Genomic DNA, 15,044 nt, shown 5'->3' on the forward strand with positions numbered 1-15,044 from the left:
TCGGTTTCTCCTGAGGCCCGGCCTTGGCTGGTGGAGGCCACCTTCTCGCTGTGTCCTCATGGGCCCTGCCCCCCATGCCCACAGCCCTGGCGTCTCTTCCTCCTTTATTAGGCCGAGGGCCCTACCCTTTAAAAAAAAAACCTGTCTGTCTAGCCACTGAACCCACCTCCAAGGTCCCTAGTTTTCCTAGGTAGATGTTTGGAAGGAAATCCCTAAGCCATCTTTCAAGATTGTTATTTAGAATAATTACCTTTTTTTTTTTTAAGATCAGAAACCACTTTAAAAATCTTAATAATATTTCAGATCGCTTGCTATTAAGCAGCACTTAAAGATCTTCCACGCCCTACTTGGTTTTTGTATCCCTGTCTCACCGTCTCAGATATCCAATTACAACCTAAAAAGGTCTTGAGGATGTTAAAACTATCTGCCCAGAAATGGTAAACTAACGGTCCTGCAGCCTGTTACTCACACAGATTAGATATTTTAAAAATAGTTTGGGAAAAACTCCACATTGGGCGCAGGAGCAGCCACGGAGGACTGACTCATGACAGGCTTGGTTATCGTGAGAGCTGAGCGCAGATGAGCACTGCCTGTGTGTCGAAGACTCAGGCAGAGAATACCTACTTCCTGGCTGTCCAAAAAAGGTATTAGAGTTGGCATTCCTCCTGTGTTCCTGTCCTGGTGGAATCGTGGCTGATGAGCAGAAAGAAGGCACAGCCCAGCCCGGAGAGGGATCCTGGGCTAAGAGCTTGGCCCGTTTTCCTGAGCAGTGCTCTGAGTCTTTGGGGTTCTTGTTGATTCTGTCCCCTGGGGTAGCTGAGCTCCAAGGAAAGCATGTCGGATCATTTTGCCTCAAGATTCTTTTTTTTAACTTGATACATGCCCTGCCTCTGTCACCTCCCAGGGACCCAGAAGAGAAATCATTCATTCGTGATTCTATTGTGTGTCGGGCACTGTACTAGGCACCGGGTATTCAGTGACCGTTGAGAAAATTCCTGCCCCGCAGGATCAGGCCCCCGGAGCTGAATTGTTAGGTGCACCTTGCATCTCGTGGCTCCTGGGTCATCCATAGCCCAACAGACGGTGGGAGGTGGGGGAGGGGCGGATTTCTGCTTCTGAAGATCCATAGGCAGCGCCATGATCACAGTGGTACAAATGTGGGCCACAAAGCGCGTGCTTCCGGTGGCGAGCCATCTCGCTGTCTGGGTTGATGGAGCCAGCCCTTCTCAAGCTCAGTCTGCCGTGTGGACAGTGGCCACTTTAGCGTTCAGCTTGGACTTCTCCACCCCAGAGGAGCACCCACCCCTCCCCTGGGAGAGACAGCGGTTAAAACGTTGGTGTCACGTGGCTTTGCGGCGTGCGCTGGAGCCGAGCCGGGTAATCTGCTAGTGCTCAGAGCTTCCACCGGGAGGTGGAAGACGTCACCATTATCTTCCCCCTCACTTGGCCGGCGGTGTGAAAGATGTCACCTAAATATGTGACAGCGAACACATCTCTGTTGCATACACCTATTACCGGTTTCTACAAACCGGGGGCCGAAGCCAGCTCGCCGAGGGTCACTGAGTGCGAGAGGACGGAGCACGGACGGGGAACGTGGACAGCTGTGTCGAGAAGTCTGGTGTGAAGGGATGGTGTGAGTCAGGGCCGTGGCGGCCGGGTGTCCAGAGGGCATTTCTTTTCAAAGGTGGACGAGTCACGAGCACGTGAGCATGCTCGTGAAAGGACTTGGAGTTTCCCGAGCCCTCGGCCCCGCTCCGCTCACGCCTCGGTTCCAGGAAGGTCGTGCTTATCCCTCAGGGCTGTGGTGAGTCGAATGACAATCTGTGCAAAGCTATCCAAAGGCCCCGTAGCTAGCAACACTTAAGTCAATATTTGAACCAGGGTGATTGGGCCCCAAATCCATGCTTTTCGCATGGTTCCCAGCCCCCTCTAGAGAAGGCTGAGCATGTTGATTTGTCCCTCATACACTGACCCAGCTTCTTAACGCCTATGCCCAGTTCAGGGGTTGGCACATTCTGGCCCCCGATCCGCGTTTGTAATTAAAGTTTTATTAATACACAGCCACACTCGTTCATTTACGAACTGTCTGTGGCTTCTTTCCTGCTATGACAACAGAGGTGAGTAGTTGGCCACAGAGACCAGACGGCCTGCAAAGCCTAAAATATTTACCATCTGGCCTTTAACAAGAAAAAAAAAATTGCCAACCCCTGACTCATCTGTGCCAGAGCCTCCTTTACTTCCACCCAGTGATCTGATAGGGCATCCCGTGCAAGGTGGCAGAACGAGACTCGTTCCCAGGAAGGCAGGAGACGAGCAGCAGGGCTTTACCCGCCGATGACACGGACCAGTTTTCCTGGGACAGCAGTTGGCATTCATGGGGTGAAGACTGAGCAAGGAGACCGGTGCAGAAAGTCAACGCTCGTCCGAGAGATGACAAAGGGCTGAATTAAGGCCACAGGAGTGGGGATTCAGAGGAAGGGGTCAATCAGAAAAGTCCGTAAGAGATAAAACAGGATGGCCTCGGTGTGGCACGTGGGAGGAGGACGCTGGGGTGACTCTCCAGTGTCTGGCATGAAAGGACAGATGGCAGTGTCATCAGGTCAGGAAAGAGAAGTAGATCTGGGGGTGAAGGGTAAGCTCCATTTGGGGCACACTTGCTGTGATTCTTCTGGGACATGAAACAGAGACACCAGGGGCCTGGAAGAGAAAGCCCGCAGTGCAGACGCAGGGGTTCGAAAAAGGATTCTCTTTGTCCATTTCATTTCCTGTGTATTAAATCAAAGAAATCCAGACTCTGAGCTCCTTTCCCTATAACTGCAGGTGCAAGGAGGAAAACAAGCATGATTTAATCTTAATAAGGAACATTTCTTTACCAATACGGTTGTATGAAAACGCACGGGGGGGGCGAACATCAGGCAGTGGAAAAATTACTGTACCTGCTCATGCATTCCAGTCCTGCTTGTCTCGATTTGCATTTAGATGGGAATTCCTTCGGCACGGAACCAGGATTGTCCCTTAACTCGTAGCACTTAGAAAAGCATTAACTTCAGCTCGCGAAGTATCATTGGTACAAGTGACACAAAACATAACACCGGTATTAATAGCGTCCCCTTAATGACTTGGTAGAAACCAGCTGTCGGAACGGTGGAAAAGTTTAGACAAGCCTCCTCTGGTGCCTCGGAGAATGGAGTGCATAACCTGTTAATGAGTGACCGCCCAAATTCTCCAGCAGTGCGTGGGCGAACCTGTTTCATGAGGCTGCGTGTGGGAACGCGCTTTTTCCACTATTTTTGAGGCTTGATACGAAACCCTAAATCGTCTCTATTTTGGGTCCTGAGTAAGAATGGCATCTGGTCGTCTTGCACATGCTTACAGAAGAGGTATATTTCATTCAGAAAAAAAAAAAGAGACTTTGAAGCAGGTGGTTCTAAGGAACCACACAGGAAATTCTACCATGAGCTCTACACGTCTGCCGGAGATTTCCTCTTCGAACTGTAGCAAAAGCAGATTGAAAGCCCGTTGCTTACATGCGTTCATTCACAGCTTGGTAAGACTATTCAATTATCTTGGTATAGTCTGATGAGGCCATTCCATTTACCTTCTTCGCGTTTGATTTTAAAAGTTAGCTACATCTAGAGAAGTATTTGATCATCTCTTCTAAAAATGGCATTTCTCCGAGATGAAAAAGTCCTGGAGACTGGTCACACGACAACGTGAACGCACTTAGCTGAACGGTGTGCTTAAAACGGTTACGAAGGAGAAATGGTGTTATGTGCATTTCTACCACAATTAGAAATTTAAAAAAAAAAAAATCCTCTCATTATGAAAAGAAAAGCATAAAGAAAAAGCTTCTTGCAATTCCGCCTCTTGGAGACAGGTAAATCGCGGTGTGGCGTTTTTTCCACGTAGCCTTTGTCATGCTTTATCCACAGATGGGGAGAGAGAGACAGAGCTGATGTAGACTGTGCGAGACCACTTCACAACCTAGCTTTGTGCCTGGTATCATCATCAGGCCCCTGTCTCAATTTACATAGTTTGGTTGTTAGGAGACTGTCATTTTGAGAAGTCTCATTTTCATGAAAATCCCTATTAACTATTATTTTCATACTATTCAAATTATAAAGCCCGCCACTGGGTCTCATACAGTGAACGACCAGCAGTACCTAGAGCCTGGAGAACAGGTGTAGTATACCGAAGCCATCAGGTAGAGATCGTGTTGATATTTAGTGCAATTTCAATAGATTTACTCAGTGATGAAACTTTTTTAAGAAACCGAGTATAAGAGACTTCAGTACCTGGAGGCCAAAAGGGACTTTTGAGCTGTTTGCCTGCCTGAGACTCAGCTGCCACTTTGAGGAGTCAGGTGAGCAGGGAAGGAAAGAGTTTCCCCTGCTTCAGGTCTGTCCTTGTCATGGACTCGAACCTGGCCTTTCAGTTGAAGATTGGTGTGGGGGGTCCCCCAATACTGCTTTCTGTGTTCACTACCCATATTTAATGATACTAAATGGGGATATAATATTAACATGGTTTATTCTCTTCCAGCACGTAACAGCAAATTCCAGAAATCATTTTCTGTGAGCTATGTTCGATGCGTTCAAACACAGCTAGTGGAAAATACGTACTTCGTTCATTCAGAATTTTTCTTGGTATGGCCCCCAGAAGGCTGTATGTATCCAACACTCTGTGCTGAGATAATCCAAGACATTATCTTCAGAATACAGGCCTGGTCTTAGTGGCTCAAGAATCTGCGACCCTTCCTGCTCTCGGGACCCGTGTCCATAGACAGGGCTGTGTTTTCACTCTGCCTTCCCGCTCACTCAGTCTTACACGTGGGCAATTAAAGGAAATTCCATCTGTCCCTAGGTGTGAACTGTAGACCGCACTTCACTTGTGTGTTAGGTTTGCACGCATCCAGTCCTTCTCCGTCCGCCCCAGAAATAACCATGATAGGATGATGATAGCACACTGTCGTAGAAGCTTAGCAAGACTAGCCGTGGGTTAGTTAAAATCATCTTATAACCCGTCCCTTCTTCACGGGTTTGGGATAAATCCTATTGGATGGTGTTTCTGTATGTGTTCTCAGCCTAATACTGAATTAGGTCAGGCGCATTCGGTGGCAGATAATTGATGGAAATGGCATTTTCTGTCTTAAAATGATCTTCGGTGGCTTTGGAGACCGCATAGGACAACAGCAGGCCCTTTGGGACGTGTGGTACCAATGCCTACCGTTCTATGAATAGAATATAGCTCATTATTCTCTCTTTACGAAGGAGAGCAAGCGTGCGGCACGTCCGATTCCTTACAGCAGACGCAGGTTCTCTGCCTCCCCCGCCCTCACGACGTGACACAGTCAGCCTCCCCCGCCTGGTCTGCAGATGGTGACGTTAGGGGCTCAGTGGGAACCCACCTGTTGATGCCTGGGCCAGGCATACACTGTTTCAGCTCATTCCCATGCCCGCCCCGCCCGGGCGATATTATTGTCTCCATGTTGCAGGTTAAGAATGAAGGTTTAGAAAAAACTTGCGCCATCTGCTTGAGCTTTTATGGCTAGTGAATGTTAGAGGCATGATTCGAATGGGAGCCTACCTGCGAAACCCATGTGTTTTTCATTTCGCCAGTGGCGGCCCCCACATTAAGAGCAGCTACCATTTACGGGCACCTCGCCTGGGCAGGGGATGGTCCCGGGCACACAGCGCCCAGGGCACGAGGCTCGGAGGCCGGCGACGTGCTGAGCGCACAGCGTGTGGCAGAGCCGGGCTCGGCGCCAGGGCCATTGAGGGCAGCAGGGCCTGAGCTGCGAGGTCAGAACACACCGTCGGCGCAGCAGCTTTGTGTGGTCCCTCCGTTTTCTCTGTGCTCTGGTCACATGTTTGACTTTGAGATCCATCTTCGAAATCTCAGCAGAAAGAGGCAATGGCCGATGACGCCCTTTCGAGACGTGTACCCTGCTTCCGAGTTCTGTGATGATGCTACTTGAATCGAAGCACCGATCCAACACGATGATGTCAGGAGACAACGAAAGAGGAACGTTGGCTGTGTTCACACACTCTCTTCTCCAAGACGCTCGGGCCCCGTCAATGGATCTAGTCCTGCCCAGATCTACGCTGGGCAAAATATATTGTTGGGCTAAGCTACTTCTTGCATGTGAACTCAACTGTGGTTTTTCTCACTGTCATGAAGCGTGGTGCATATTGTCACCCTTCTCAGACTTTTTTAGTTATTTTGAGTTTTCCTTGACTCATCGGACACCACGTTTATATTTCTCTCTGCCCACGATAAACAAGTGAGCTTACAACTTCTTAAACCTGTAACTTCTTAAACCTGTAACTTCTTAAACTTGCGAAGGCGTCCGGTTTAGACTGAGTTTTTAGCTGCCATAGCTTATTCACGGATAAAATTGCCCAAGGAAACAACCCATCAGCAGAAAAAAAATAAAATTACCTGTTCACAGATTTCCTGAGTAATTCCTGGAATTTTGGGCCACTCTCCTCAGGCTAAATTTGGGAATCTCTTCATTTTTTAGGGGTGAATTCAGCAACAATGATAATATATCCCAACTGTCTCTGATACGTCTCCTCCTGCCTTATTTCTCCCAATTTACCGTCTCTGGCGCTGCCTCAGATACGGGATGGAGGACAGTAAAAATGTAGGAGAAGAACTAGAGTGTCCAGCGGGCCGCCGTGCTGCTGTGACTACCTGCAGTGAATTCCTTTTCACTCAACTCCAGATAATTCTGCTTCTAAAACCTAAAATCCTGCATGCCTCCCGAGTCTTCTCGGTTTTGGTCATGTCTGTTGTCACCCTGTTCTCGCCACTCCAGAGCCTGTCACCTCATTCGTAAAGAGCCTTCCCAGGCAATCTGAAAGCAGGTAGCCTAACCCTTTGACAAGGAGCTGGGCTGGGTTAGGGAAGGCGGGGAGGGGAGAGGAAAGGCCCTGAGTGGCTGCGGATCATACAGCTTTTTTAAAAACCACATAACTGATTGTTTAAAAAGAAACAACAACAACAAAACTTTAACCCCTATTTAGGGCCACTACAGGAAAACGGTACGAATCTAAATTTGATTTTCAAGTTACATTCTTTTTAAGAAAGTAATAAGACAGTATAGCGTGCTAAGACTAAGCCACGGGTTTTGAAACGTAGGCAGCAGAGAGGCGCTGGCAAAGGGCTTTGAGAAATAAGCACGTAATTTCAAGAAGCTTTTGAATGGTGTTCACAGCCGTGCCGGGTGGCTTTTGTGATCCTGTCAGCTTTCCTTTATTGGCTTGTTTTTGCTTCCATAAAGATTTCATTGCTGTATTTAAAGGCTTCTTTTGATGCGTCTATTTATAATTATTAGACTGGGTTTTTTTTCCTATTTTTTCCTTTTTTTTTTTTTTTACGCCTACAGCTCCTGGTCTTCCTAAAAATGGTCTTCCATCCAAGCACTAACCAGGCCCGACCCTGCTTAGCTTCCGAGCTCAGCCGGGATCGGGCGTGCTCAGGGGGGCGTGGCCGTAGTGTTTATTTCCTAACCCACTGAAATCCCAGGTCCCGCGTATTTTTCTCTCGGCTTTCGCGTCGTAAAGACGTCTTCAATATTCTCGCTGGTTCCGGGCTCTCCCGTATCCAACCCTTTCCACGCATCCCAGATATTAAAATCTTTCGACACTGCCAAACGCACTGGGAGGAAATCTACGTTCGCTCCCTCTATCTCAGGGCGTGAAATCTCTCTGCGTTTCTTGAGCCCCACTGGTGTCTCCCAACCTTTTTCTAACTTCTCCCCAAGAAGGCTCCCCTCTCGGTGAAGGCCACTTGCCTGCTGCGTCCTGCAAACTTTTGCCCTCAAGGCTTCTCCTCTGCCCTGGCTGGCGTGAGATTCCCTCCTCCCCACACTCCCCCACCCCCCAACCCCCACCTTCCCCTCGTGCGTTCTTTAGCCTTGCTGGGCGCTGGGCAGCTGCTATCTATCGCTTTATTTGTTTTACTTAAACTACTTGGTAATGTTTTACTGTGTTACATATACAGCAATGTAGTTCCCACAATCAGAATGTAACCTTCACTTAATTAGAATATGACCTACTGAGGGCGGGGCCTGGATCTGATACAATATCCAGAGAGCGCTTAGGTTGTTTTTGGCTGCAAAGTAACACAAGACTCCAACTCAGCCTGGCTCTCAAAGGATAAAGACATCTTACCCAGGCCGGGTGAGATACAGACCTGCTCAGCGATGTCACCGAGGACCCAAATTCTTTCTCTCTCTCTCAGCACTGGCTTCATCTGTAAGCTGGTCCTAAATAGCAATCAGGGCTACATGCTGTCTATGGCTAGGACAGGGGACAGGGCAGGGACAGGGGATGAGCGGGGATGGTGGGTGGGGCCAACATAGGGGGCGGGGCAGGGATGCGCACACGTGCATGTGGGTGCTGGCTCTCTCCAGCCATACGTCCTTCTCTTTAACCCTGGGTAGCTTGAGAAAGGCTGTCACCATCACGATGTACGTCAAGAAAGGTGTATCCTGCAACAAAATTAAGGGCTCATTCTAGGAGAATGGGTGAGACAAGAGGAGGGGGTGGCAGACAGGCAGCCGACAACACCCACTGCAGCTTAGGACCGTGCGCCACGCACCAAGGGTCCACACCGCCAGTAAGGGGGGTGAGCTGAGTCTGAATACCTAGAGCAACAAAAGGGGGATCACGGGTTGCCCAAGACCACGAGGAGAAGGAGGGACGAACCACAAAGCGCACGAGAAAACTGTGGGGCGACAAAAATGTTTTCGTGTCTTGATTGTGGTAGCAGTGGTTTCGTGTCAACTCATCAGATTGTGCACTTGAAAGTTTATAATAGGTAAATGATATCGCAATAGAAAAGAGACACCAAAACCTCTCAGAAGATTTACATTCTGAGGTACACAGGTCCTCCCCCTGCCTGTAGTTGGCTCCGTGTTCACCCACATCCATCCCGAGTAGCTGCCGAACGCCGCAGACAGTGGATAAAGTTCATGGAATTTCCCAGAGCCAAGTGCAGAAGGTGGAACAGAAGTATTAGCAGGTCCCTTTCATTTCACCTTGACTTTGGATTGCTTTATGTAGAACAAAACAGAACGAAAGTGGAAGTCGCCTGTCTCAATCATTTCCGTAACTTGTCACCAATTTCTGGCCAGAATTTCCATAAATGAAAGGATAAAAAGAGATGAAAAAACAATTAACCGTAGTCTGTGCTGGGAAAGGTTAATGAGTAGGCCAGCCGTAGGGGAGGGGGTAGAGACCAGTGAAGACAGACTTCTTTGTGCCTCTGTATCACATTTTGTGTTGCTTTATCATAGAAATACAACACATTTCGAAGTTAGGGACTTGGTGTTTTAAGAACGGAAATAACCTTGTTGAACGACACTTATTTTTTTTTTTTATTTGCGAAGTCTTATGGAAAAACAAGGGTCGTCAACATACTAGAATGTATTTAGCTCCCAATAAGTCATGCTGAACACAAACCTAATAGTCAGATATTTCGATTAGCAAAAAAAAAAAAAAAATGAAAACTAATTTTGATTTGCTTGAGAAAGGCAGGAGAAATACCCATTTCTGACCCTGACTGATGACCTCCAAAGAATCGGAATTTGAAAAGTAACAAACCCTGGGTAATGTCGGGTTCTTACTTCCTACCTTTGATGTGAATTTTTAATCACACGGGATAATTTATTGACCCACCTACCATGGTTCTTGGCATGAGGCAGATAGTAAGTAATTGCTGAATGACTGTCTTCAAAAATCTTAACATTGTCTACTTTTTGGATGTTGGAAGAGAATTTAACGAAGAATCCGGACAAAAAGGGCTATTTTGGTTGAGTCTGTTTTCTTCACCTTTTATTGAATAATATTTCCTTCGAAACGGGTTTTCAGCTGACTCGCCGAACTGTAGAAATTGGTTGCCACACTCTCTGAAAAGCTACTGTGGATAAATGCTCTTGAAACAAAATCATTTTAAAAAAAGGTTAGGAAGGAACCAACTTTATTTAAAGCCTCTGAAATTGTTATTTGGAAAAGTATCACAATGAACAAAATCTTTTTCTCAAACATGCTGATTAAAATTGATCGGAAGAATTAATAGTTACGGTTTTAGATAGCTCCTATCTTTGAGTTTTTATTGAATTTCTTTAAACTATTAGCTGTTGGCACTTCACAGAAACTAAAATTGTAGGGTGGCAGCCAGAGCTGGTAAAGCTTCCCTCTAATCTCCAAATCAGCTTCCACGACCTCCGGGCCTCGGAGAGAGTCTGTTACAGCAAAAATGTTTGCTGTCGTTACTTCTTAGCACAGTCACTCTCTCTTTTCTTTAAAATGTCAGGTCCAACACTCACGGGGAAGTGGGCATAATCATTTCTAAATAGGAATGAGGCATGCATGAATTGGGATGAAATCATCTCTGAACCCAGTTATGCTATTAAATCAACTGTTTACCCACCACGTTTTTTCATTGATTTTGCTAATAACGAACGATTTATTTCAGTCCAATATTTTTGGAAGGTCTACCATGTGTCAGGCATGGGCAACAACACCAAGACAACCAAACAGAGCCATCGTTCCCCTTCGGAGAGTTTGTGGGGTTCGGGAGAGACAGGAATGTAAACTCTGACCCTTGTTAAGTGCCTTATGGAGGTGTGTGAGTAAGAGAAGCAGTTAACCAGGTAAGTTGTAAGAAGGCTTCCCGGTGAAGACTGAGCCTTCTTTGTAAGACTCATTCTTAGAGGAATGAGCAGGAACCAGCCAAGTGGCAGGGGAATAGGGAGGGAGGCCAGAACGATCGAAACCCTTAGCGCAGCGAGCCAGACAATGCGGCTCAGCTCCGGGGAGGCAGGCAGGGGTTCTGGCAGCAGAACGGGAAGAAATGAACGGACCAGGCCCCGCCCTGCGCGGAGGAGTTAGCCTGACATTCCCGGAGGGTCCCGGAGTCATCGACCGGTTCTACACAGGGAGTAACAAGAACAAGTCTGTGTTTTTAAAAGGTCAGTCTGGCTCCAGGGTAGGAAAGGGCGAGGCGGGAGGGAGGAATCGGAGCTGATTCGACAACCGAGTATGAGACGGTGGGTGCCGACCTAAGGAGCTGCGGTGGAGACAGAGACAAGTTGGGCATCCCCGAGGGACAGGAGGGTGACAAGGTGGACTCAGGGGCCGTTCTACGGGGGTGAGTTTGAACTGTCTGTAGGAAGGTCAAGTGGAGATGACCAGTAGACAGTCTGAGCTCAGGAGAGCGGTCGGCCTGAGATGGAGGCTGGGGAGTGGCCGGCACAGAGGTGGGGGTGTAGGCTGGTGGCCGAGCACACTCGGCTCCTGGCCGGGCACTGGTGGCAGGTCCCCAGCCTTCCTTTTCCACCAGGCTTTGCAGAGCAGAGCCAGAGCTCAAAGAAGGCAGCAGAGGGAACATTGAAGCTGCGGGTTTCGATGCACTAAGCTATGTAGGAGCTACTTATCCAATATCTAAGGCTGATTTATTTCTCACAGTAGCCATTAAAGATTATGGAAAAAAAACAAAAAAAGGCAAAGCAGACTCATATCCGACCTCGGTGCATAAAGACAAGCTTTTTTGGCAGCCGTTTTGTGAGTGAGTTTTAGGCCGAAGTTCTTCCTTCTGATAGTCATTCCAAATGCTGTATTTTGCTGCACCAGGGCACAACTGTGTCAGACAGACCTCAATCATTTAGCATTTTTCACCAGCCAAAAAGTCACACTCGCAGCGGCTCTGTGTTCTTCAGGCATTCCCTCACTCAAGTTCCACTTGGAGCCTCCTGCTCCCCGCCGACCACCGTGGAGCCCAGACTGGCCACAGGAGCCCATGGTGCGCAGGTAGAAATACGGTGACCCTGCTCGAGGCCAGGCTAGGAAAACCCGGCCCCTCTCTGCCCCGAATCCCGAGGGAGGGAGGGAGGATCAGAAATGCAGGCCCCTCCTCCTCCCACGGACATCCCCAGAGCCCTTCCCCTCACCTCGCCTCTCTCCTGGCCTCCCTGCCTGGCTGAAATAGCTAAAATTAAGTCGTGAGACTTTAAGAAAACGTCACCGTGAGGGGGCAACTGATGACCACCAACTTTAAGTTATTGGCGCCGACTAATCTATCACTCCTTTGACCTGCATCAGCATTATGTACGCACCTACAAGGCTTTGCAGGCCCTCGGATTCCTGAAACGGACCTCGCACGTCACAGAGTTGCGTCCACCCCTCCCTAGTGTCCTCTTTCTAAGGAAAACGTGGGATGTCTAAGTGAAAACGACCTGTGGAAATAAATTCGGCCCCACTAGCATGTTATACTTTTATTTATATTTTTATAAATAAAAAATATAACATAAAAATATGTTATATTTTTATTTCAGTCAACTCCTGTACACCCATTATCAAGTGAAAACCTAAGAGTCTCATGTTAATTCGCTTCCGTTTCTGTCTCTACCAACTTTTACGGTAATGGGTACAGGACTTTTTTGTCTGAAGGTCACATTTGCAGAGTTGACAACCTCTAAAAACGCATACACCTACTTGCTACCCGTTTCTGCCTTCCAAAAATCAATTCACAGGATTACAGGTGAAATCGATGGCAATTAGGGATTTTTTCGAAATTATACAAAAATTACTGCAAAAAATTAAAATGTAGACTTTTCAAAAATTTAGATGATTGATGCTTCTACTATGTGCCACCATACTTTTAAAAAATTGAACAACAAAATGTTTAAAAAGTAAAAAAAAGTTAATTTTAAAAATAGAGAAAAGTTATAGAGAAAAGCAGGCTAGACCATCCAGGTTTGTGTAAGGGCACCCTGTAAGGACATATTTTTAAAGAAAAAATATTTTTTGTACAGCTGTACAATGCGTTTGTGTTTTCAGCTAAGTATTACTACGAAAGTCAAAAAAGTTTTAAATTTTTATTAAGTAAAAAAGTTTTAAATTTTTATTAAGTAAAAAAAGTTACAGTAAACTAAGCTTACTTTATTATCGAAGAAAGAAAAAATATTATTGTATAACTTGAGTGTAGCCTAAGCATCCAGTGTGTCTGTCTAGAGCCTACAGTAGTGACGGTCATGTCCTAGGCCTTGACGTTCACTCGCCGCTCACTCACTGACTCGCTCAGAGCAACTTCCGGTCCCTCATGCCCCATTCGCGGTGAGTGCCCTGTAAGGGTGGGCCACTTTCATCTTTTATACTTATTTTAACTGGACCTTTTCTGTGCGGAGACGTTTAGATGCCCAAGTACTCACCATTGCGTTGCAGCTGCCTCCAGTTTTCAATACAGTAACGGGCCGTCCAGGCTTGTCACCTAGGAGTGAAAGGCTGTCCCAGGGAGCCTGGGCATGTAGCAGGCGAGACCATCCAGGTTTGTGTAAGGGCACCCTGATGTCTGCAGAACGATGAAATCGCCCAAGGACACATTTCTCAGAACATTTCCCATTGTTAAGCAGTGGGTGACTGTCGTTTGCTTATGTCACCCGTTGAACGATGTTTGTCATTTCCAGTTTGGACTATGACAAAGGAAATTGCCCGTGAACATGCGTATACAAGTTTTCGTATAAACACATAATGTTCATTTCCCTGGGGTAAATGTTCAGAGTGCAGTTGACATGCCATATGGCCGTTGCACATTTAGCGGTACGATTTTGCGTCCCTACAGCAACGCAAAAGTGATTGTTTTTCTGCATCCTCGCCAGCATTTGGGGGTGTCACTATTTTTATTTTGGCCATTCTAATAGGTGTGTAGCGATCACTTATTGTGGTTTTAATTTGCATTTCTCTAATGGCTAATGATGTTGAAAATCTTAACATGTGCTTATTGGCCGTCTGTATATCTTTTTCAGTGAAACGTCTCTTCGTATCTTTTGCCCGTGATCTAACTGGATTTTCTCTTTCTACTGCTGATTTTTGAGAATTCCTTACATATTCCAGATACTAGTCATTTGCTGACTCTGTGGTTTGCAAGTATTTTCTCACACTCTGTAGCTTGTCTTTTTATCCTCTTAACGGAGTCGGTCGCAGAGCCACATTTTAATTTTGATGAGGTCCGATTTATTCGTTTTTCCTTTTATGGATCATGCTTTTGATGTCGTCTAATTCTTTGCCTAGCAATTAGGTCCTGAGGATTTTGTATTTTTTTTTTCTAAAGGTTTTGTGTTTTACATTTTAAGTCCATGGTCCAACTCCAACTCATTTTTGTAGCAGGTGCGAGGCTGACGGTGAGGTTTCTGTTTTGCCTGCTAATGTCCGATCCTCCCCTACTGTTGCTTTTGCAACAGTATCAAACATCGGTCTGACACTTTCACGTGGGTCTACTTCTAGATTCTCTGTTTCTGTTGATCAGTGTGTCTATCCCTCTGCGGATACCAGTCTTGATTACTCATAGCTCTAGAATAAGCCTCAGTAACGAGTGATTCCTCCCACTTCATTCTTCTTTTTCAGGGTTGTCTCGGCTATTGTAGAGCCTGTGCCTTTCCATATCAATTTTAGAATAAGCTCGTCTCAGCTACAAAAAACCTTGTCGAGATTTTGAAAGGAATTGCATTGAACCTTGAGATCAATATGGCGGTGAACTGACATCTTTACTATGTCGAATCTTCCAACCCGCGAACATGGGCTCTCCGTTTATTCGAGTCTTCTTTCACGTCATCCACGTTTTGTAGTTTTCAGCATACAGATCTTGTACGTGTTTCCTTAAGTGTATGCCTAAGTATTTTCTTTGCAATGGTTATAACTAGTATTGTTTTTAATATCGGTTTTCACGTTTGTTGTTAGTATAGAAATGCGATTGATTTTTGTTTCGATCTTGCATCCTGTGACCTTGTTGAAATCACTAGTTCCAGTCTTGAGTTTTTTGTTAGTTTGTTTTTAGATTCCTTGGGATTGTCTATGCGGACAGCCATGTCTTATGCACATAGGGATGGTTTTGTTGCTTTGCGATTTGTATGCCTTTTGTTTTTCTTGCCTTATTGCAGTAGTTGGAACTTCTGGTACTATATTGAATTAGTGTGAAAGCAGGCATCTTTGCCTTGTTCTTGAACTTGGAGTGCATTCAGCTTTCTGCTGTTAAGCATG

At 46.5% G+C, this 15,044-nt stretch overlaps 1 protein-coding gene across 4 annotated transcripts in view; it reads left to right on the forward strand.

Annotated features, from left to right (window-relative positions):
• Nucleotides 1-15,044, forward strand: part of PRKAG2 (protein kinase AMP-activated non-catalytic subunit gamma 2) — a 188,918-nt gene that overhangs the window by 126,702 nt on the left and 47,172 nt on the right. The gene's annotated exons all lie outside the window — the stretch shown is intronic.

The sequence above is a fragment of the Pteropus medius genome, unplaced genomic scaffold (genome assembly GCF_902729225.1).
Source record: "Pteropus medius unplaced genomic scaffold, Ma_sr-lr_union100, whole genome shotgun sequence".
Taxonomy (NCBI): domain Eukaryota; kingdom Metazoa; phylum Chordata; class Mammalia; order Chiroptera; family Pteropodidae; genus Pteropus; species Pteropus medius.